The following is a 24049-nucleotide window of genomic DNA, read 5'->3' as shown; positions in this document are numbered from 1 at the left end:
ATAGGAAGGTAGGCACCTGCTTCTCCAAAATCCCTATTAACTTTTGATCTTAAATTGTTTGTTATTTACATTTAACTTAAATTGTATATATATATATATATATATATTGTTCCGTACCGGAATATGTATTTTAGATTCTTTTTTTTTTTGTTTTTTGCCTAATATATATTCTATGTACTATTTTCAATCAACACAACTAAATATAAATAATTGGTGAGTTGATCTCGGGCTTCCGGGTCAACTACCGGATATGCAAAGCAATCCGCCATTGGTTCTGCGCCTGGACCCCCGCGCGCGCCCTCTACCACCGCGCGTTTTTTGGGAAACCTCAGTACAAGTGTTAGATCGGCACGCGACTCTTGAGTAGCGGCGTTGCACGCCCCTCTAAAAATACCTATAAGTGATAATCGTAATACCACCTACCAATTATCGTGTCTGGCCATCCGACTCGAGTATAAATACACCCAGTGCCTGTGGATTTGTGCGCTCATGGTAGAAGAAGATCGAAGGCGCCTTAGCATACCCTCACCACGCGAAGCCCGAGGAGCGCGAAGCTGTACGGTGTTTGCCAGGTAAGCCCGGAGGCTTCTCACCATAAATTTGGTTCTTACGAGCCGGATTTGTATTTATTTTCAAGTTGTGTTGGTTAGATTCCATCTAGATTTCTATATTTTTCCCGTTTTCCAATATGGCGGAACAAGATTTGTTTGAAAGAGAAATTATTTTAGACGAATTAAAACAAACATTAGAGTTCTTCCCTGTTAATGAACAAAATTTCAGGGCAAGAGTGAAGGATATAATTCCTATACAAAGGAGATTCCTCAAAATTCAGTCCAAAATAGAAAAAAGTTTGATAAATTCCGAGAAATTCAATAAGGACGAACAGTTGAGAATTCGTAGTAATTTCAATGAATTGTATTACGCTATTTTAGGAAATATCAATTCTTTAAAGCAAAGTGATGATGAAGCCAGGCGCGCGAATCGATCGTTCATCAATACATCGATGTCTAACGCCAGTAGTCAGCCAAAACTCCCCAAGTTGCCGCTACCGTCTTTCTCGGGCGAAACAACGGATTGGCCGTCATTTTGCGATTTGTTTAAATCTCTAGTCCACAACAATGATTCCTACACGGATGCGGAGAAGTTTCGATACCTACTTCTTACTTTAAAACAAGAACCGTTTAATCTCATCAAATCCATACCTATTACCGATGAGAATTATCGCATTGCGTGGAATGCTCTCGTTTCTCGATACGAAAATAAACGAGCAATTGCATCAAAACATCTCGATCGAATATTAGATATGGAAACTTGTGCGGATAATTATGCAAGTCTTCGTAATTTTTTAAATGTTTTTCAAGAAAATACTAAAGCTTTAGAAATGATGCAATTTCCCGTCGAGGAATGGAATTTTTTATTATTAAATATTTTGTTGCGTAAAATACCGAGTCCTATTCGTAAACGTTTCGAGTTATCTTTAACAAAGCCATGCGATATACCTTCTGTGTCAAGATTAATTAATTTTCTCGAACGAGAACTCTCGGCAGTGGGAATGGTAGATGTCAATAGTAATAGTAACGCCCCATTTAAGAAAAAATTCAATTCGGTTTCGAAACAGCAACCACGTGAACCACGTAGTGGAGCGCCATCTACCGGCAACTCCACTAGCCACGGCGATGCCTACGCCCGCCGAGCGTTGGTAGCTAATGTCAAGTCGAACAACACAGGCAATTCACAGCCTTCGTATTGCAAAAATTGTTTGTATTGCAACGCTCCACACGTCATAACAAAATGTTCGGATTTTTTGAACTTATCGCCACGCGATAGATACTCATTTATAAAAAATAAAGACATTTGTTCGAATTGTTTATTTTCGGGTCATGAAATAGGTCAATGCAAATCGAACTTCGTTTGTCGAACATGTTTTAAACGCCACCATAGTTTAATTCATTTCACAAAAGTGGATAGTAATGTTGTCTCACTCTCTCCCGTTGCGCAGGAGACGGTTACTCCTCCTCACTCAATTTCTAGTGCGGACCAGTCTTGTGCTATGTTGTCGGCCGTCGACCACTCGACACCTAGGTTGTGTGCGTTATCCAATGGGCCCGCAGTGCGTGTAAATACCGTTCTACTATCAACCGCACGAGTCGATGTATGGGTGGACATGCAAAAGCGTGCTACCATTCGATGCATGATCGATACCGGCAGTCAAGCGTCGTTTATTACGGAGGCATGCGTGCAGCGCTTAGGATTAGAACGTCATAATGTAAACATACCGGTGTTTGGGATAGGGACAGACCGTCCAGTACAACCTAAGGGAAGTGTTTCGTTGTGTTTGACCCCTGTCAATGCCGAACAACCCTCCATACCGGTACAAGCATTAATTTTACCGAAATTAATTTCAAATATGCCCAGTGTAAAATTACCCTACAGTGGTTGGACACATATTAACAATTTAAAATTAGCTGATCCGACCTTTCACACACCGCAACCGGTTGAGATGCTAATAGGAGCGGATATACTATCCCACATACTACTAGGCAATGTAATAAGCGGTTCGCCGGGCACTCCGATAGCTATAAACAGTATCTTCGGTTACCTATTACTAGGACAACTCACTTGCGAGTCTACCACCCCATCCCCCATTCAAGCCTGCGCTAGTTCATTCTACAATGACGGCGATTTAAAAAGGTTTTGGGAACTTGAGTCATTATCTGAAGAAAAAACTCTCACGCCCGATGAACGTTTATGCGAATCCTTTTATGAAGCCACACACACTCGTGACGTGACCGGACGTTATGTGGTTTATCTCCCTTTCAAACCTGATTCCCAACCTCTTGGGGAATCTAGGGATATCGCTCTTGCTCGTTTTCATAAATTAGAAAATCGACTTGAACGCAACCCTAAGCTGAAGACGGACTATCATGATTGCTTACAAGAATACCTTGATCTTAAGCATATGGAGCCCGTCGAAACCAAGCCAGTTCCAAGTAAGGTGTACTATATTCCTCATCACTGCGTGGTGAAGGAGTCCAGTGAAACCACACGTACTCGAGTAGTCTTCGACGCTGGTTGTAAGTCCGCGAGTGGAATTTCACTTAATGAAAAATTATTTACCGGTCCTAAGTTACACCAGGACATTGTTGATATAATTTTAAAATTTCGTACACATCGCATCGCCTTTACGGCTGATATAAAACAAATGTACCGTAATATACTAGTTCACGAGGCCGACAGAGATTTTCAACGTATCCTATGGCGCAAATCCCCCGACGAGCCCATAAAGGAATATAGGCTATGTACTGTCACCTTTGGGGTAAATGCATCACCTTATTTAGCTCTTCGCACAATTAAACAGCTGGCTCATGACGAAGCCTCGCGTTTCCCTCACGCATCTGCGGTGCTGTTGGATCAAGTCTTCGTTGATGACGTTATTTCAGGCGCTGACAACGACGACCAAGCTTTGGCACTTCAGAAGGAACTTATCTCCATTTGCGCCACCGCTGGGTTCCAGTTACGTAAATGGCATAGCAACTGCGCAGCGATACTGACTGCAGTACAAACGCCAGTAACTTATGGTGAGCGGCAAAACAGCGTTCCTTTCGCTCCCATGGAAAGAGATACTCAAGCTAAGGTTTTAGGATTGCAGTGGGACCCTCCCTCTGACCAATTCACATTTAGCATTCAATGCGATTCAAATAAAATCACAAAGCGAACAATACTTTCTCAAATTGCCAAGATTTACGACCCGATGGGTTGGCTGTCACCTGTAACTGTATTTGCAAAGTATTTGATGCAGTTACTTTGGCTTTCCGGCGTTGGATGGGATGACCGCCCCCCGGTCGATATCGTAAATGCTTGGGTTGCTTTCATACAGGAGTTGCCACTCTTATCCCGCGTTTCTATACCTCGACATGTCTTTTTCGAAACATGTAATATGCAGCTTCACGGTTTTTCCGATGCTTCCGAACGTGCGTATGCTGCATGCGTTTATCTCCGTCTTACAGACAATAATGGAGTAAGTACCGTTCATCTTCTGATTGCGAAAACACGAGTTACGCCTATTTCGCCGCGGTTATCAATTCCGCGTTTAGAACTTATGGCGGCATTACTCTTATCCCGTTTGTTAGATAAAACCATCCGGGTTTATAACATAAACATGTCAAATGTACACGCGTGGTCGGATTCGTCGATTGTATTGGCTTGGTTACGTTCTCCACCCTATGAATGGAAAATATTTGTTTCTAATCGCACGAGTGACATACTTACCTTAGTTCCTAGTTCGCACTGGAGGCACGTTCCATCGGCTCATAATCCAGCTGATGCTCCATCACGTGGTATGCTACCGTCAACATTCTTAGAAAATGAGATGTGGTTTCATGGTCCCTCATGGCTGCGACAGGATCCTAGAACCTGGCCGACGCAAAGGGAAATTCCCCCTACAAATGAAGAAAAGCGTAACCTACCCTTAGCTTCAGCTGCCACTAGTTCATCATACGTCGAAGATAATGACATATTCTACAAGTTTTCAACTTTATCTAAATTAGTGAGTGTCACTGCGTACATATTTCGCTTCTATGACATTTTAAAGGCCAAAGTCAACAAGAAAAGTATTTTATTTGCACAGTATATTTCAGTTCCAGAATATACTCATGCCTTAAACCGATTAATTTACATCGTTCAACAGTCCACATTTCAAGATGATATTAAAAATATTTCTCAAGGGAAAGCTCCATCTAATCAGCTGAAGCGACTCAATCCCTTTGTAGATGATAATAATTTTTTGCGTGTCGGTGGACGCCTACATAAATCGCTTCTTTCATATGAATCGAAACATCAGTTAATCTTACCGAAAAAACATTTTTTAAGAGAGCGGTAGTCAAAATCTGCCCTCTTCCTTTTGAATAATTTAAATTATTTTTCAATTAAGAGTTGTTCTACGAATGCTCAACTGTAGTTTTCAAGAAAACAGAAAACTATTCTAATTTCCTATAATTTAATATCCTAGATAAGTTAAGAAGTTCATTACTTACATAATCGTTAAAAGAATTACATTCTTTTAAGGTGAGCGGCATGTTCCGTACCGGAATATGTATTTTAGATTCTTTTTTTTTTTGTTTTTTGCCTAATATATATTCTATGTACTATTTTCAATCAACACAACTAAATATAAATAATTGGTGAGTTGATCTCGGGCTTCCGGGTCAACTACCGGATATGCAAAGCAATCCGCCATTGGTTCTGCGCCTGGACCCCCGCGCGCGCCCTCTACCACCGCGCGTTTTTTGGGAAACCTCAGTACAAGTGTTAGATCGGCACGCGACTCTTGAGTAGCGGCGTTGCACGCCCCTCTAAAAATACCTATAAGTGATAATCGTAATACCACCTACCAATTATCGTGTCTGGCCATCCGACTCGAGTATAAATACACCCAGTGCCTGTGGATTTGTGCGCTCATGGTAGAAGAAGATCGAAGGCGCCTTAGCATACCCTCACCACGCGAAGCCCGAGGAGCGCGAAGCTGTACGGTGTTTGCCAGGTAAGCCCGGAGGCTTCTCACCATATATATATAAGTCTCCCATTCGGGGGTTATCACCTCTCCCTAATCTACGCATGTTTCCCGGTTTCGTTCGAGGCTGTGATACCGTGAAGCCCCTGTTAAATATAAAATATTACCTAGAAATTTTAAAGATTTGACTGTATTTTTACCACCGGTTGTCAGTCTATTGTTGCCTATCAAGAACCTGGGCTAAGTGTCCTGTAGTCGCGTGGTCCTATTCTAGGGCGGAACTATACGCTGCAGTTAACAATCAACAGACCTATTTAATTAATGTAGACCTTATACATTTATAATATAGAAGGGAGTACCCGAAAATGAGATATTACTCCCAACAAGTTTGAATCTTTACAGTCTCTTAGAAACCCAGAGGAATGAGCAAAGTTCGTCTAAAAATAATGAAACCGTCTCTCAAAGCGGCTTTAATTTAAATTCCAAACTCACATTTCGCATGCCATTATTCAATGTAGGCGCGAAATTATTTATCATCATTCAAGTATTCTCTCCGATCCCATTGAATATAATTTAGGTCATGCGAGTCTCTTGCTTCCACTTTACGGGCTTGATTTAGAGGTATACCGTAGTACACCAATCTAAATAACACCAAATTGAATATATTTGCCGGTTCATTTCAGAGCACCGATATTTTTTTCCTGGTGCTATTTGAGAAAATGAATAAAATGTATTCCGCTTAGAGCACCTCAAGTGGCAGGTAATCGGTTCAGTTTAGCATTTGCGCAGCGTAGTAGCAAATCTGAAATAACCTTTCGTTTCATGTGTTGATTACTAGCCTAGCCATGATTCTACAAAACCAAAAGACTCCATCACTGCTTCCATAATGGTGGTTAGAACACATTTAAATTTTTACTTGTATAGCACCTGAAAAATATTAACTGATGCTCTAAACGCAGCTGTGAAGTGCGATTCAAATAGTGTACTGAATTGCATAGGTACATATATTTACAAATTTTTATTTCTATATTTATTAGACATTATTTGGTAAATAAGTATTGCCAAATAAACTGCTCACTAAAGACATTGATCGTTTGACCAAACTTCCAAAGCAAAAGTGCATAAAACTATAACAAAGAAGAGTCGAAGTCGAATGATTTGGGAATTTCCGGACAATTTCGGGATATAATTCGGGACGATAACTTTCCCGTCTTCAAATCTGTAACCCAAAAGTTGGACAAAACAATCGAAGTTCGTGATTCGAAAGGATCGCTATGGCTATATAGTTAGCTATATGGCTGTATGGTGCAATTGATTTTACTTATTTTTTTATGGGCGATATAATTCCATCTCTTTCGTTAGGTCGTATTTATGTAAATTTAATTTGATTACAATAATATTGGACAAAGAATACCGTCTTAAGTTGTGTTAGTTAAGTCTCAAGCAAGTAAGTTTTCGCCTGGTCCAGATGGAAACGTCATAAGTCAGATATTCAATATAAGAAATGTTAAATGCAAATCCATACATATAATAAAACTGTAAGTGGGCTATGTCTGTACATAGGAGATATTAAAGAAAAACATGTATGGTGGGTGTTTATGTAACTAATAGAAGCAAAAATAATATTTTAAAGAATTTCTGTCTGTCTGTATATTTGTTCGCGCATCACATTTATTTATTTATTTATTTATCTATTGAATAATATTGATGCGGTTTACTGACAGTAGTTAGCGGAATATCTAATATTGTATAGGTTTCATCGCGATACGTTGCTTAGTATTATTATATTATAATTACAATGTTGTATTCAGCGTATTATTAAAATAGGAATATGCCAGTTTAATTAAAACTCCAAATTGAGAAATGCCCAATAGACATGTTATAACAAAGTTTTTCAAAGGTCTTTATTCCTTAAAAGTGGGTGTATTTTTACTGTTCAATACAAAGATCCAATATAAACTTACTGATAGACGTCTCTATGGTCCATCTGGCTGTGACCGACTTTTGTACAACGAAGGTTGAAAACAAATGGAATTTTCTCTCCTTTGAAAGCAAATTTCGAAGTGTTCAATAGGAATATTTTTACTGGACTTTGAATTGAGAGTGCTTTTAACTTATTTATTCTATTATATGCTTCAAATTGAGTAGTTATTACCAATAAACTATATGAGATCTATACATTTCTTAATTGACGAAACATAAAACATCCTAACTATAATATAATAAAAGCGAAAGTCAGTTTGTTTATTTGTTACATCTTCACGCTTTGTTGAAATTTTGCATACAATGTTGTTTAAAATATGCATAGTTTTACCCCGAAAAAAAAAATGTTCCCGTGGGAAGCTCACGGCGAAGATACGAGCAAAAGCTAGTAGAATATAGAAGACGTTTTAAAAATCGTATTTAGACTAGTCGCTTCCCAAAAGGATATCGCTGTATAAGCAGGATAATGATACTGACCCATTCTGTATACGTTTTGTGGACTAGGGGCGGAGATTCCAAAGGATTAGTCTTTCATTATTTACTGTACGTACGTGCTACATTCCTGTAGCTATCTTTTTTAATCACTTCCTTGATCATGAACAGTGGCAGTCATTTAAAAAGTTATATATTATAGCTATTTTTTTTCTTATCTACTTACTTACCAAAGATTTTTTGTAGGTACAATTTTTTAACATTACCACTGCTGGACAAAATATAATAATACTAAATACCCGCGTGAATTCCTCTGCGTGTTGATAAAAAAAAGTAGCCTATGTTTGAACAGTGGTCTGTGCATACTACCAAATTTAATCAAAAGCGGACTAGACAGACAGATAAACAGACTTTCGAACTTTAATATTAGTATGGGCAGTATGAATTCACTAGCGTATTAGAATGTTAAGTTAATAGCGTACCAGATAAAAGACGAAAAAGTTTCGCACACTTTCGCAGACGCTCAATTGGACACAAAATAATTATTATTGTAATATTGCTTTAGCTGTCGTACGCTGCAAAATATATTTTTTTCCCTGCTGTTGTGTCCCACTGCTGGGCAAAGGTCTCCCCTTCTTTCTTCCGGGAATCTCCGCTGCTTGCAGCTTGCTGCCACTCCCGCACTGAATGAAACTTTATCCACGAAATTATGAAAGTTTTAAGAGCGGAATTCAGATACTGTTATGATTATATTACAAAAATATACTCAAAGAAAATAAATATATTTTTGATTGATAAGAAAAATGGGCAATAACACAAATTTTGTTACTTTTTGGCAAATACAGACGAAATAACAAAGATAAATGTACTCGTTATCTTTTTGTAGAAATTATTATGAATAATATGTATGAGTGCAGCTCAAAGGAACGTAAACATTTTATTTTGTTTTCTCTCTCTTTCTACCTCAAATTTTAGACAAAGTAAAATACGGCAGTAGAATAAGTTTTCCATAATTTAATGTAGAGGTATAAAATTTGCTAATGGTCCGGACCATAGATTACACCCAGTATTAGCTCAAAAAGTAACATAAAAGGGTTTGCGACTGTTTGAAACTGGAGAAATACTGGGCGTAAACCCATCTACGGTCCGGACTTTATTATTCACTGGCGACCCGGCTCGGCTTCGCATGCTATCTATAAACCTTCAGGGATTAATGGTACCAAAATAACAGTGAAAACTGTATTAAAAACCGTCACGTGGTTAAAAAGTAGTAAACTTGGAAACAGACAGATGCAGATGGCTACTATACTTTATACTATGTAGTGATTGATAGACGGATCATTAAACCGCAACACGGAAAAAAGTAATTGAACACACAAGTACGCTTTAACCGCGGTCTGGTATTAAAATAAATTACAAAGATTTAATATATAAGTATTTTGTATTTACTTCGTCATTTTTTATTATTGATTTATATGTTCTTATTGCTTCTATACGGATCTGGGAGCATAGAAAAATGTGAATGTGTCAACTGCGGATTGTAAAAGTCAATCAAGGAAAAGGCTATATTAAACTGGGGTTTAGTTTTTTGGGCGAAGGCCTAGCAAACATTCTCGAAACTTAACTCCTTCAAATTTCATGACTATCAAGTTTCTGTCAACCCCGCAAGGCTGTATTATCTTTTATAGTTATACTACGTAAAAAGCCGTCTACTTACAGCTGTAATTTTGAGAGAACATACAAGAAGTTCATTTCAAGACGTTTTCAACGCAGACGAAGCGAAACATGAAACAAGGCTATAAACCCAACGTGACGCTCAATTGACAGTTTAAGCTAATGACGCCCTTATTCCTACCATCTCAAAGGCTGTAATCTCGTGTAATTGCTGTAATAAACATAGTATATTACACTTTAATTAACGGCCTGAATTATAAATGATGGCAATTATTATTATGAGTACTGTAAAGCATTTACATCCAGATTCAACAGTTGTTTTGTTTCTATGAATCAGTTTACCAGTTTCTTCTTGTTCTTGACCTTATCCCACTCATGTGGGGTCGGCACAGTATGTAAGTTCCATCAATTTTGTTCTGTCATTTGCCATATCCATTGATACTCCTTTCCTGTTCATACTATCCTTGACACACTCCATCCATTTCTTCTTAGGTCTTCCTCTATTCCTGGAACCCTTTACTTCCATTTTTAATGCCCTTTGAGTGTTTATCAGTTTATTAATACAATATAACCTTATAACGATTAACGATAATAGAGATAGATACATCCGCTATCAAAAAAACTGTGAAAAAGATTTCCCCTCAACATTATTTCTATCCCTGTGCTATGAAAAAGAGGTCGCCATAGAACAAGATGGTCAGAATAGAAAAAGACGGACAGACTGCGATGGATAAGAAAAAAAATTATATTGTGAAAAAAAAACATAATTTCCACTCTCCTTAATAAGTCCACTAATCGGATTACTTGTACGGGAGAGCAACATTTTTTACTAAAAGTAAATTTGAAAAGTTTGTATGATTTGTTCAAATTTGTAGCCTCAAGCAGCTGTTATTAAATATATAAGTGCCAATGGTTGCTGCCAAAGACTGAGCAAAGTGAAAATGTCCAAGTGGGAAGGCGGACTTTGGGCCTTTGGGCCCTACCATTTTATAGCCGTTGAAGCAATTGGAAAGTAACTTAAGTAGATGAAGAAGAGATTTTATTATTATTTGACCTTATCTGTAATCATTTTTGAAGTCTGTCTCTCATCTAGGCAATCCGAAATCTTTCGCATATGACGCATTTTATAAGAATTTTATATATAGTTCGTACGTGATTTGAGGTAAACCTAGTGGCAAGCAGCGATAGATCACATGTGAATTTCATGCGTAATTTATTCGTCTACGTGGCCTGTTTATATAGCAGTTATATGTCCTAGTTATCCGGAATAAGAACCTTATTTACAATATCACCTACATTATATCATTTTATAAGTAGATATTATTATCAACTTAATGTAACTTAATAACTTGAGAATAATACAAAGTAAAAGAGACAATAAATATTGGACGTGATTTATCTCTACTCTTTCTGACTAAAATACTGTTTTATATTTTCATTTAATAATTATAGTTTGTGTTGTCAGCTATGGCAAATGAAAAAATTATACATTCCTTTTTTCACATCAAAGATTGGAAAAATTCATAAAAATGCTAAATTTCATATGATACAACATTTACAGAAAAAATATTTTGTTCCAGACTTCCACGAATAGTCGGAACTAAAGTTGACTTTTATAATAGATTTTTATTCTAAGAAAATAGCTTCAGATTTCTAACAATTCACAAACAACATCAAATCACACAAACACAATCCACACAAACGCCCACTTCTATAACATCAAGCGAAATCTGACACCTTAATAAAATTATACGCCTGTCTCTTTCACTGAGGCTCTCTCAGTCTACTGTCATGTCTGGTCTATTTCAAGCGGTGGGCACCATGTGGAAAATCAAAGGGTCGCGGAACTATTGGGCTGTGAAACTTAGCGGGCCGGGGTTGGCACACCTGTCAGGGCCGGCAATCCGAAACACGCGGACGTGAAGACATGCGGGAATTACTTATGTCTTTTGATCAAAATTTTACATGTTTCAATTACATTTTTCTACATACATTATCAACAATTTGCCAAACTTTGGCCTGTTCGGTACATACTACCGGGCTTTTTAAAGTTATCCACGAAAATCCGCTTTTTTGCGGTAAATAATAACTTTCATACAAACTACGCGTTCATTCGCATTGGGTCTGGGTTGGCGGTAGTGTATAGCCGCCATTAAATAAATTACAATATTCGTATATATTCTAAATTTTTAGTTTATTTTCAAATCTTTTGTTTGATAATTTTATCACTTGAATGAAAAGTGTTTTCAAGCCGGCAATACAAAAGAGGCGATTCAACAATCCTATCTCTTTGAGAACGTTTTCATTGCAAACAATGGTAACAAATAAAATAGACTGCACTTAGCTTTAAATGCAATGGAAGCATTGTTGACCTAAGCAGCTCTTGAATTGTAAGTTAGTAAATAAAAGGGGCGTCCTAAGCGATAATAATACCTATTACTTACAGCATAGAGCATATTGTCTTTACTTGACCACAGATTAAACAATACTTCTAGTAAATGGAACTATCTATATGTTAATTTACAAAAATAATTGTGATTTGTTATAACGAAAATTTAAAGTACACTATATATTCAACGGATATAACATACAAGCTAAGAAGAAAGAAACAAATAAAGCGTTCATTAACAAAATATTTCTTACACCCGGAGTTACTAAACACACCACAGTACAATGGATAGCACATCTAGAGCATTGGGCTCGCAACTTAATTGTGGTTACGACAAAAGGTGGATTAATTTTAACACACAGTTTACCTTTGAGCGACTGTTTGCTTTCCCTTTGTTTGTAACACATTGTTTGAAGTTTCCTTGCGATGGCGTGTTTTTACCATACAAATAGGGGAATGTAAGAAAAACTCACTTCTAATTACGAGGAAAACTGTTGTATGTAAAATAATTAAACAAAACGTTTAATAAGAGGAATTTAAAGCTATACAGACCTCCACTTCGCATTTAAATTTTTATCTGCCAACCATGATTGAGTAAACTTCAGTTTTTCATCTGATTTAAATTTGTTAGTACTTGTTATGTCTATGAGGTTTTAAATATGGAATCTGAGATTATAAGTATATATTACTAAAACGTTTTAAAAAATAGCTGTGTTCTTAGAAGTGCATCTATTTTGAACAACTAAAAAGGGCGCAACAAAAGTTCACAATTATAGTCATCCTAGTAAAATAAAGAAAATGTTTATTTCCATTCTGGTCTGGAAGCGAATGACAAACATAGAATGCGCCAGCTGTTTTTTTTTCCGCGTATATTGTAAAAAATGTATATACATTTTGTTTCAGAAAAGTGTTCCAAGGGAAAGGGCTATAAATTGAATGGTTCTTCTCTTTTGCGGATGCTGCTAGCCTATGAGCAACCAATAGCAATCCGACAACAAGCCTACCATTGAGTACTCGGAACTTTTGGCTCTGTCTATTCAGTTAGAGATAAAGATACATTTAACTGTCATATTGTTTTCGGGTATCAACTAGAAGAATAGAGGATAATATTAATATCTTTATTAAATCATTTGTACTAATTTATTTACACAATATTACCATGTCTATTGGATTGAAATGATTTTTCAATGGAGATAGTGTAAGAGTCACAAAGGCTATTTTTGCCACAGATTGATCCGTAGTCTACAGTAAGTATGATTAATGCAATCCTTATCCTTACATATTATAAAACAAAGTCCTCTATCTCGCGTCTGTCTGTCTGTCTATTCGGGATAATCTCAAAAAATACTACACGGATTTTCATGTGGTTTTCACCAATAAATACTTTGTTTCCTGAGAAAGGTTTAGGTGTATAGTTTTTATCCGAGCTGGGACGGGCCGCTAGTATAATAATACAATAAACAATAACGAGTCAACTCACAACTACAATCATCCAACAATCAATGTAACAATTACTTCTTTGCGATGAATATTTGATTTCTTAAGTTTACATACACTAGAGTTTTGTCCCGGCTTCACTCAGGTATATACAGTACAGTAATTCAGTAATACCATAACTACGAACAAACAAAAATACAAATCTTATATATTAAACGACAGGTATAAAACGTGTACAAAACTTTTTATTTCCCAGTTATTACAAAGGTCCGTTTCCGCTGGGCGACTACAAAATACAAATCGTTTCTATTTATTATATTAGTACAGATAAGTTAAAGTCGCTATTTCTAAATTTTCATTTATCCAAACACAGTACAATAAGGATAAAAGGCAGAATTAGTAGGGTGTAACTACCCCTCAGGGTAAAGTAGTTAAGAGTTTATGTTGAAATAAACGAACTGCTGCAGGGCGGCATTACGTAGTTATATTTACAAGTGAACGTAAATTTATTTTCTACTAGCGGGCCAAAGCCAGGAAAGAGCAAGGCCAGGACGGCTTTGCTCTGGTAAAACCGTAATGAATTATAAACTAAATCTTCCTTAGGAATCAGACGTATTAAAAAAGCTGCATCAAAATCCGTTGCGTAGTTTTAAAGATCTATGTATGTAATAGTGACAGACTGCGGGAAGCGAATTCGTTATGTGCTATGTGAAGTGAAGCGATAAAGCCTACAGTCCATTGGTGTTAAAAATATTTGTACACGTTTTCGTTACAATATAAATACTAGTTTTCATTACTACATATTGCCATTGACAAAAAAAAACACTTTTATTAGAGGTCCAAAAGATTATATTATATCGGAGATGGCATGATTTACTGTCGTCCGTGGCATAAAAGATTAATTAAGTACATAAAATAAAATTAACATGAATTATTTTCCAGATATCAACAATTAATAAATATATAAATAAATATATAAGGACAAATCACACAGATTGAGCTAGCCCCAAAGTAAGTTCGAGACTTGTATTATGGGATACTAACTCAACGATACTATATTTTATAACAAATACATATATAGATAAACATCCAAGACCCGGGCCAATCAGAAAAAGATCATTTTCCATCAGGACCCGACCAGGGATCGAACCCGGGACCTCACGGTTCAGAGGCAAGCACTTTACCACTGCGCCACCGAGGTCGACAATAAATAGGTACAGACATTATAAATAGGTACAGAAAATTACTTCAGAATTTTTGCGACATCAATTTGTCTTCTTAATTCTACAACCCTATGTGCCCAGTAATCATTTTCCTCAATCATCCTTCACTCATTCTTTCCACATGGCCGATCCCGGAGACTAACAGGGTGTCCTAATCAGCGACATGACGCTTGACGACGCGATGAGATGCTGTACATATTTGATTAAATGCGACGACTATATAAACCAAAAAGTAATCGCTCTCGTTACCCTTACATTTAAAAAACGTCAACTATATATACGTTAATTATAAGTATAATTACAATTCTTAACTTTGACGTTAACTTTAACCTCGCAAATAACAACGCGAAATACGCTCTTTTATCGAATCGTTGGAAGCGTTGAAATTATCCTAGGACCTATGAATAAATTAATACACTTGATTGTACATTTGATGTACTGGCATCTCGCGTTATGTCCTATTTGTCGCTTACCTACGACGCCGGATAACGCAATTTGGACCGTATCTTCGCGACCCTCGTCTCTGATTCCTAATAGTTTTAGTTATAATAATTCGGTATTTGGAGATATCTTTACTAGATCAATGTGACTTAAAGAAGTGGATGTTCCCGATTGGTGACTTTGGTCCGTCTTAATATTTCATTGCTTTCGGATTTGCTGCTATATGTCTACAGCTTTCACTATGCCTGTCAATGTGGTAACTCTCCACTAGATCTACATTTTACACTAGATTTGACCTACGCGTCCCACTAACTAGGTATATGCTGAAAAACTTGTATGGCGTCACAATAACGCTGCATTAAAACATAATTGTTATCATCATCGTCATTATAAGAGACATTATTTTGGTCCTCACAAGCCGTCAAGACAATCTGAAGAAACAAACTCTTATTTTTATATATATATCTTACTTACTTGTAATAAGACTCACTATATTTTTAACTAGCTTTATCCCGCATTCGCCCGCTTTTATTCATTCCCGTAATAATAACTGACTCGTATTATTGTGAATATCTCGAGTTCTAAGCAACGTATCGCGGTATACTTACCAGATTTTGATTTAGAACGTCCATTATACAGATGTGAAAATCACATCCAATTCCGTCCAGTAGTTTTTACTTTATGCGCGAACAAACATACAGACAAACAAATAGAAATACAGACAGACAAAAATTCTAAGAAAAATTGTTTTTCCCATAAAGTTCTTTAATATTCTCTTATATATATATATATATATATATATATATATATATATATATATATATATATATATATATATATACATATATATATAATATATATACATTTCGTAATAAGTTAAAAATGAAACATCCATATAATGAGAGCCGACAAAGAAATACTTTATAGATATTTCAATCGTGAATGCAAAGATATTCGTATATTTTGCAAGGCCTGAAACGGAGAGTCTTCAGCATATGATTGATGGCACAATGTTCCCACCTTCACATTTATTACGTTAATGCTTTGTACCTCAGGACGGTATGCTAAATTTGAGTTTCAAGTGGGGAGAGACGAGTCCCATAAAAAGAAGTATCAAAAAAATCTCTTTAATCAGAGAACTGGTAGCAAGAAAGGTAAATAAAAAAAAACTTTTATATCTATTTTTTTATATAATAATAATATGCGGCATGACTTATTTCACTCAGAAAGACCGCGTACAGAATTTTGATTTAAAAAATAGAGGCTAACATTTATCCAATTCCCACTAGAACAACATTATTAGATGTCCAAAATTATAACATGTTTTAATCATTGTTACGACAAAAACACACAACGTAAATAATGAAGGAAATAATAATAAATAATTACTCTCCTACCGTTTTTCCCGAGTCATCGAGGCTCTAAGGAAAAAAGTTGCCAAAAATCGTTAAGTTACTTCGTCGTTTTTCAGTCCTAATGATGGAAGTTGACGTCGTTTCAGGAGAACAATACCTTTCAGGTGTAACTCGTCTTTCACCAATTTCCACAGTTGTGAAAACACAGAAGATTAAATTACTATAGACTTTTGCTGTAGGAATTTAATTTTGTTATTTCTTACCCTTTTGATGTTCCAAAACGCGCGCTGTTTCTAATAACAATCTTTGGCTTCAGAAAAAATATTTCGGTAATTTAAAAGAATACGATATTTAAGTATGCATAGTGCTTATAGAATGAGTATTAATTCTTTAACATTTTATTCATTTGTACTAAGATAACTTCGTTCATCCGTAGAAATCACATTGAAAAAGAAATTCAATGGAGATACAACTAATTTAACAAGTGTTTTGTATTTTAACAGAATATAAAACTGATAATTAACTACGATTGTATTATACCTACATATTTATTTACACACATGTTATTATTATTACATACGAGTTATTACGGTCTGATCCATAAGAACTGATCCATAGGAGATCAAATATATTTTTTAATTACATATATTCCGTTTGAATTGACTTTGTTGCTTTTTAACACACTTTCAGGACAGTCGACAAAAAAAATAGTTAATCAACATTTTTTCATCCATAAGGAAGGCCTTTGCCTCAGCAGTGCGGACAAATGTCCCAAATAGCTGTTCATGATAATGAATATTTTGAAAATCAAAGTTCCTTAATTTATCATACATCTGCATCGGCACAGATAATCTTAGCACAGGATCAGGTCTCAAACTTAACGAAACTTTGTAACGATTAATACCTACTGAAAGCCGCAAGTTTGTATCAATATACAGTGTATCTGTTCCGCTAATTATATCAGCACTTAGTTGTAACGACATTATGACTTAGTCAACTGATCCAGATGTATTATGATTATAATGCGACGACATACTATCATTTTATAGAAAAGCATACATAGAGACAGAAAGCGGAAAGCGACATTGTTTTGTACAACATGTAGGATATAGTGATTAATTCTTTCTACTTTTAGTATTAGATCTTGGGCTGAAATCGCATTTTCTTCTTTGTCTTTGCCATTTCCTGTATTAAATGAGGGCGGCTCTCCTGATTTTAAATAACGGGCTTAAATCAAATACAATACATTTACCACGATTCCCAACCAAATTTTCTTAACATATCTGATAACCTTTTTCGTTTGTCGCAGGGATATTCACATACACGAAATCAACCCAATAGCTTCGCTTTGTATTGTCAGAGGTTTTATTTACATGTTATCGTACGTAGCTCTGGGATATCCTGAATGCGTCGTGATACCATCTAGTTATCTTTAACATTTCGACATTTCTTCCCCGTTTTTGCTTCTTCTTCTTTTCAAAAATGTGTCAATATCGACGTGAGAATTAATTTTAGCTTCTGCACTAATAGTAACGATACTTCTACTTATTACAAATAGTGTCAAACGTCGTAAAAGTTAGTTGTACTTAAAGACACAGTCAAATACCCTTTTAGGTGTGCTCAGTGGGTCCGTGAAGACGAAATATCTTAATTTAATTTCAAAATATTAAAACGATTGTGAATCAAATTTGATACAAAAATGACGTATATATGTTTATGTAAATAATAACCGGTAGGTTATCAAAATAGTCTAATTCTAAAGAAACTAAATCAACCCAATAGACAGTTATATATTAGTATTATAAAATATAGTATCGTTGAGTTAGTATTCCATGACACAAGTCCCGAACTTACTTTGGGCTAACTCAATCTGTGCGATTTGTCCACATATATTTATTTATATAAATATTTATATATAAAAAAGAAGGGGTTAATCCATGCAGCGAAAAAGAAAATTTAATCCCAAAACTATTACTATCTCGCCCTATGTCCATCTGATTCTAACCTAGAAGCAACCTCCGACTGAAACTACTGATCCATTTCATTGGGTCCCTCCGTATTTTTGTAGTAGCGTCATTTACATTGTACGCGACCCGAGTTATTTGTGTTTACCCTAAATAAATACTAGTTTAGTTTGTAGATAAACTCAACCCTACTCTTGTTGTGCAAAGGTTTTATGACAAATATATATATATGATTTCTGTAACAAACACGAGTTATGTTGATACATTTTGGAATTTTTTAACTGCCAAAAAATATCACAACGAGTTTTCTAACGAAAATATATTATTAACATAATATATTTTTTGTCTTCGTCATCATCAATTCGGGCGTGTTTCTACTTGTATTTCGTTACAGGTATTGCACAATCGGAATATTCTTTTTTTTGCTGAATTATTATTCATAAATACATAACTCTTAAAAAAGAAGTAATAACCATTCATATCGCTATGAATGGCCAGTAGATTTTTTGTCATCATTACAGACATAGAAATAAATAAGAGCTTGTAAAACTACCGCTCGTTGAGTTATTTTTTTTTTAAATTGCCTGTATTTTGTGTCCCACTGGGCAAAGGCCTCCCCTTTTGTCTTCTAAAGGTCTCTCTCTATCTTGACCCATTTGTTGCCAACCACGCTGAAACTTGTTTAAATCATGCTGTCTCAAAGTTGAGTTCTCCTAAAGAACATAATTATGACTTAAATAAATGTTTTATTTATTTAATTATTCAAACTTTATTTACCTAAATTGGCACAATGGGCGGACTTAACGCTAAAAGCATTCTCCAGCAGTCAACCTATTGGAAAAACAGAAAGACTAAAGCGATAGGTGCTTGATTGAATAAAAGTCAATACATAGAATACATATAATAGGTACATAAATAAAATACAAAGTATACCTAAATAAAATTTAATAGAAACATTAAATTAAGATATATACATAGCTACATACATATAGATACATACAAATATTATAAATAAGAGAAAGACGTCTAATTCTGCTTTAATATAGAATCAGATAAGTGATAATGAACATATTTCTGAATATAATTAGTAAGAAAATGCATGGAAATTGTAATAAATCTTATACAAAATGAAAATCTAGCAAAAACTGCACAAAGAAACACTATTTATTAAACTTGACTAACAGGAATACTTCTATCTGAAAAGTTGCACTTTTATTATAATATGCTCACTGTAGCGTGCACTTCCTTTCTTAGTCCATTGTATCTTTTGTCTTTTCGTACAATTAGAGGAAAATTTCAGCTATTGTTAAAGTCACTCAATAATAAGTAGCGTTTATATAGATTTCACACCCTGTGAACACATATTTTTCAGGAAGCTGACACGTACGTTTAAATTTAATTTTTTTTTTTGTTTAACTAACATCACAAAAGCGAAAGTAAGTTTTTTATTGCATCTTCATGCTTCATTTACTCAACCATCTTGCATTTTTACATAAAAGTACCGGAGAAAGATCCATATTTATTCGGGCCACTTTTATTCCGGAAAAAAACCTGTTCCCGTGGGGAAATTCACGCGGGCGAAGCCGCGGTACAACCGCAAGGATAAAAGTTATAAGTTAAAGTTACATATATTTTCGTTAGTCTTATATTTAAACGCTCGTTTTGAGTTTTTTAATATCTCAGCCTATTTTCTCATTTTTCTCAGTAGATTAATATAAGTTAGTATAATTTCGTCATTTTCGTATTGCATAAAGTTCCGCCCTAGTATTTTAGGGCGGAACCATAAGCCACCATATCCATGTCACCATATCCACGCAAGGATGATTGATGTGGCCCTATTAGACCACAGCATATCCCGTGGATGCCATGCGGGGCAACTAAAGGGCACCTATCCTAGACAGCTGATATTCAACAATAGCATTCCAAAGGAGGGTTGCCGTCAGGCATGAGGCCGGTTGTAAAACCACAACGGATTTCCCAAAACGCGGAGATGAAAGTTTTTAGTGATGAAATTTTTATTGCCAAACCTGTGTTTTTTTTCGTCAAATGAGAACTAAAAAGTTATCTATTTATGAAATCGTATGGCGTATAATTTGGTACATCACAATTTATATAAAATTGTTTCAAGGCTATATCTACGGCCAAGTTGACCAACCAATCTACAGCTTCTGTTTATTATAAAAGTTCTATGGATCACTCCGATATCGTCATTTAGGACATCACTTTATCGTCTATGGTTTATATAAATAAATATTTTGAAATTTCTATTTTCTATCTTTCCTATACTGTATTACGTTATTATAAGGCATTGAGTAAGGCTTTCACGGAAACTTAGTTAGGAATTAATTATAAGAGTTCCTCATTATTCGCGGTAATCAGCGGTAATTAATTTTAACTCTAATTAAGCAAACAACCAATGCTGAAGTCTTGTTAAACTCTCTAATATACTCGATTATAATGTGTTTGTAACTTTAATTATGCGTTAAGATTATTTACCTCATTATTTAGATCTTATGTTACTTGCCATCACAGCTTCACTCAAGTAAAAACATAATAAACTAAACACATAAACCTTCCTCAAGAATCACTTTATATATTGGTGAAAATCGCTTCAAAATTTGTGCAGTAGCTATTGAGTCTATCGTGAACAGACAGACGTGGCAGAGTACTTTGGTTTATAAGTAAGGATGTTCACTAAGTACATTGAGACAACGTAAAACATGAAAATCATCTATATATTAACAGAATATATATAAAGAAATCAATATAAATCTATTATATAATAATACCAAATATAATATAATTTATTACCTTTTAAAGGTTAAGGTTTTAATTTTTCTCCTTCCCAAAAATATGAAAATCTTGTTTAAAAATCCATTGAACACACTCAAAAGTTCCCTTACTTAGCGAAAACGTATCGCTGCTAATACCTCCTCACATGAGCAGGCTTAATTTAATACGAGGCAGTAAAAAGGGATCAATTTAAGCCCCTATAAGATCTCACCTGAATTATCAAGCTTAATTAAAGATATGTCGATAAATGTTATGGATAGTAAAGTCGGGGAATAATGGAACACTATAACATATATCACTTCGTAAAACTTCAATTTAGTGTGTATCATAATGCGACATATTATTTACTAGATTTTTACTTTAAAAGGCCTGGGCTTCGACGAGGAAAAAAACAGGAAAACGGAGATGAGATAGAGTTTTATTAGATTTTTACCACGTGATTAATATAAAATTTAATATTACTTGAAAATATAACACTGGGATACAAAAAACAACAATTTCAATTAGTTGTTATAGATCATCACTCAAAAAAATAATACCATGTCTGCAGGAAAGAAAAATTGATCAATCACCAGTATAATTTTCAATTAGTTGTTCTAGTTGAGCGACAAATGCGAAATTGGAGAAGGTTTGTAGAAACATATTTTACTTGTGGCGTCCTTGTACTCATAGCCTATATATTTTTATTGTCTCTACTCGTATAGCGTCGTGCAGCGCTCAATTAATGACCTAGGACATCGGGTATCAGTGTCCAGAAGTTGAGCGAGCAAACAAGTTGTTGCGATTAAAGTTGCAGATTCAGTTGCCGGGACACCATGCGGGTTAGTTGCAATTTGTAACAATGTATTTGTTGCAATTTGTAACAATTTATTGTCGAAGACATACTGGATATTATCTTTTCGTTAAGTGTGTTTTTTATTATAACAATAAATCAGCTATCCTTGGGCGCAAAAAAATCTCCATCGTCTTAAATTGGACCCAATTACATATTAAAATCATTATTTTTTTTGATTTTATACTACTTAGCAAGCACACAGGAATGCTATCTCAAGCAATCAGTATAGACGGAGGTTACGTACCATATGTTTTTTTCCCCATAATGTCCATACATTTGATTTCTCTCATTCTGTTTGCTGTTGTATATCCTCGTCCAATTTCATAACACGATTAAATAAAGTATTGGATTTTAATCAAGAAAGTTTGCATTCCGCGCAAACAAACCGGCAACTAATTTTATTAATTGCCCAAATTTAACCACAACCCGTAGATAATAATTTTAACCCCGTTTATAAATATTTTCATCCGACGTTCAGAGGGATATTGGATTCTCTAAATTTATATTTATTACTTTCGATTAAACTTGATTTAGAAAACGGCGTGTTATCCGTCTTAAAATAGGACCACTCCATATCCTCCCGTGGATATCGTAAGAAACGATTAAGGGACTGTGTGTCTGTAGACTGTATGGCTTAGGCAAGCTCATAGGCAACGATAGCATTCCCAAGGAGAGTTGACGTCAGGCAGGTAGGTTGTAAAACTACAGCCGAATCTTCAAAATTTTAAGGTTTTTTTTTATTCTGAAAAGCCGCAAATCCCAGGGTTTCACAACCCTGAATGCAATTGGAATCATGCTATAATAAACGGGATAATATTGAATAACATTCAAAATAAACTAAAACACAATATTATGCTATGAAAATAAATGAAGATTTTAGTGTATACAAACCGCTGGGGTCTATTGAACAGCATAATTACACTTCCACCTACATCCAGGTCATCCAGTTTCCACCATCATCATATTTTACTGTAATTATCTTCGGGCACCTACATAATTATGACCGCGAAAAAGTTATCCGAGATGCAAAAGTACACGGAAAGTTAACAACGCTCGTTCGTTTTAATTACTTTTACATTGATCCCATTATATCCTTAATGCGAGCTTGAAATTAATCTCAAAACCCTTTTTAAGGGTTTTACTTGTTACATAAAACCGCTTGTTTAAGAAAGTTGAACATTTTGCTTACATTTTTCATAAACGATTTAATAGCACTTTATGGTATTATGATATAAATAATAATAAATAAATAAATATATAAGGACAAATCACACAGATTGAGCTAGCCCCAAAGTAAGTTCGAGACTTGTGTTATGGGATACTAACTCAACGATACTATATTTTATAACAAGTACATATATATAGATAAACATCCAAGACCCGGGCCAATCAGAAAAAGATCATTTTCCATCATGACCCGACCGGGGATCGAACCCGGGACCTCTCGGTTCAGTGGCAAGAACTTTACTAACGCGCCGCCAAGGTCGTCATATCATGATGTTTCATTTATTATATTTAAATCTACTTAAGGTTTTAAAACAAGTAATATCTACCTACCAATTGTTTTTGTTAGTCCAAAGGATTTATTTATTTAAGTACGCAAACATAAAAATTACAGAAAAAAATGGACAATAATACAATGTACATGGGATCTACTTATTTGGCAATAAATCTCTTAATTTTAATTTTGTGTAACCATACGACATATTCGTGTGTCTTCATCAAGTTAATTTCATCAATACAAGTAACAAGTGGTCATTACACTAACTAACGTTGCCTGGTTTGTACATCAATAGCGCGAACATTGTCGTTGCTTTCAAAGAAACATCCATTATGTACCGGCGCGTCTTTTGTCTCGGAAAATTCAATCGGGACCGTCGCGGCTCCATTACTAATGTACGCGGTTTTGAAATAAAACGTTTTCCTCTGCTATAATGTTACAAAACAAAACATATTTATAATATAAGTGAGAGTTTCTGTCAGTTTGCCACCGGCATTTTTCCCGTTTTGTGTA

General features: G+C 35.2%; 2 protein-coding genes across 3 annotated transcripts in view; one reads left to right on the top strand and one right to left on the bottom strand.

Moving 5' to 3' along the window:
- The window catches only part of LOC128674461 (dopamine D2-like receptor), a 155513-nt gene that overhangs the window by 125269 nt on the left and 6195 nt on the right, over window positions 1–24049 (bottom strand). The gene's annotated exons all lie outside the window — the stretch shown is intronic.
- LOC128674459 (dopamine D2-like receptor) overlaps window positions 106–24049 on the top strand; it is a 176104-nt gene continuing 152160 nt past the window's right edge. The window contains exon 1 of the transcript XR_008405164.2: window positions 106–5539. The gene's annotated coding sequence lies outside the window, so the exon portion shown is untranslated. The remainder of the gene's footprint in view (window positions 5540–24049) is intronic.

Source organism: Plodia interpunctella, chromosome 12, assembly GCF_027563975.2.
Source record: "Plodia interpunctella isolate USDA-ARS_2022_Savannah chromosome 12, ilPloInte3.2, whole genome shotgun sequence".
NCBI classification, from domain to species: Eukaryota; Metazoa; Arthropoda; class Insecta; order Lepidoptera; family Pyralidae; genus Plodia; species Plodia interpunctella.
Note: the sequence above shows the minus strand (reverse complement) of the source record. Positions and strands in the feature narration are given on the sequence as shown.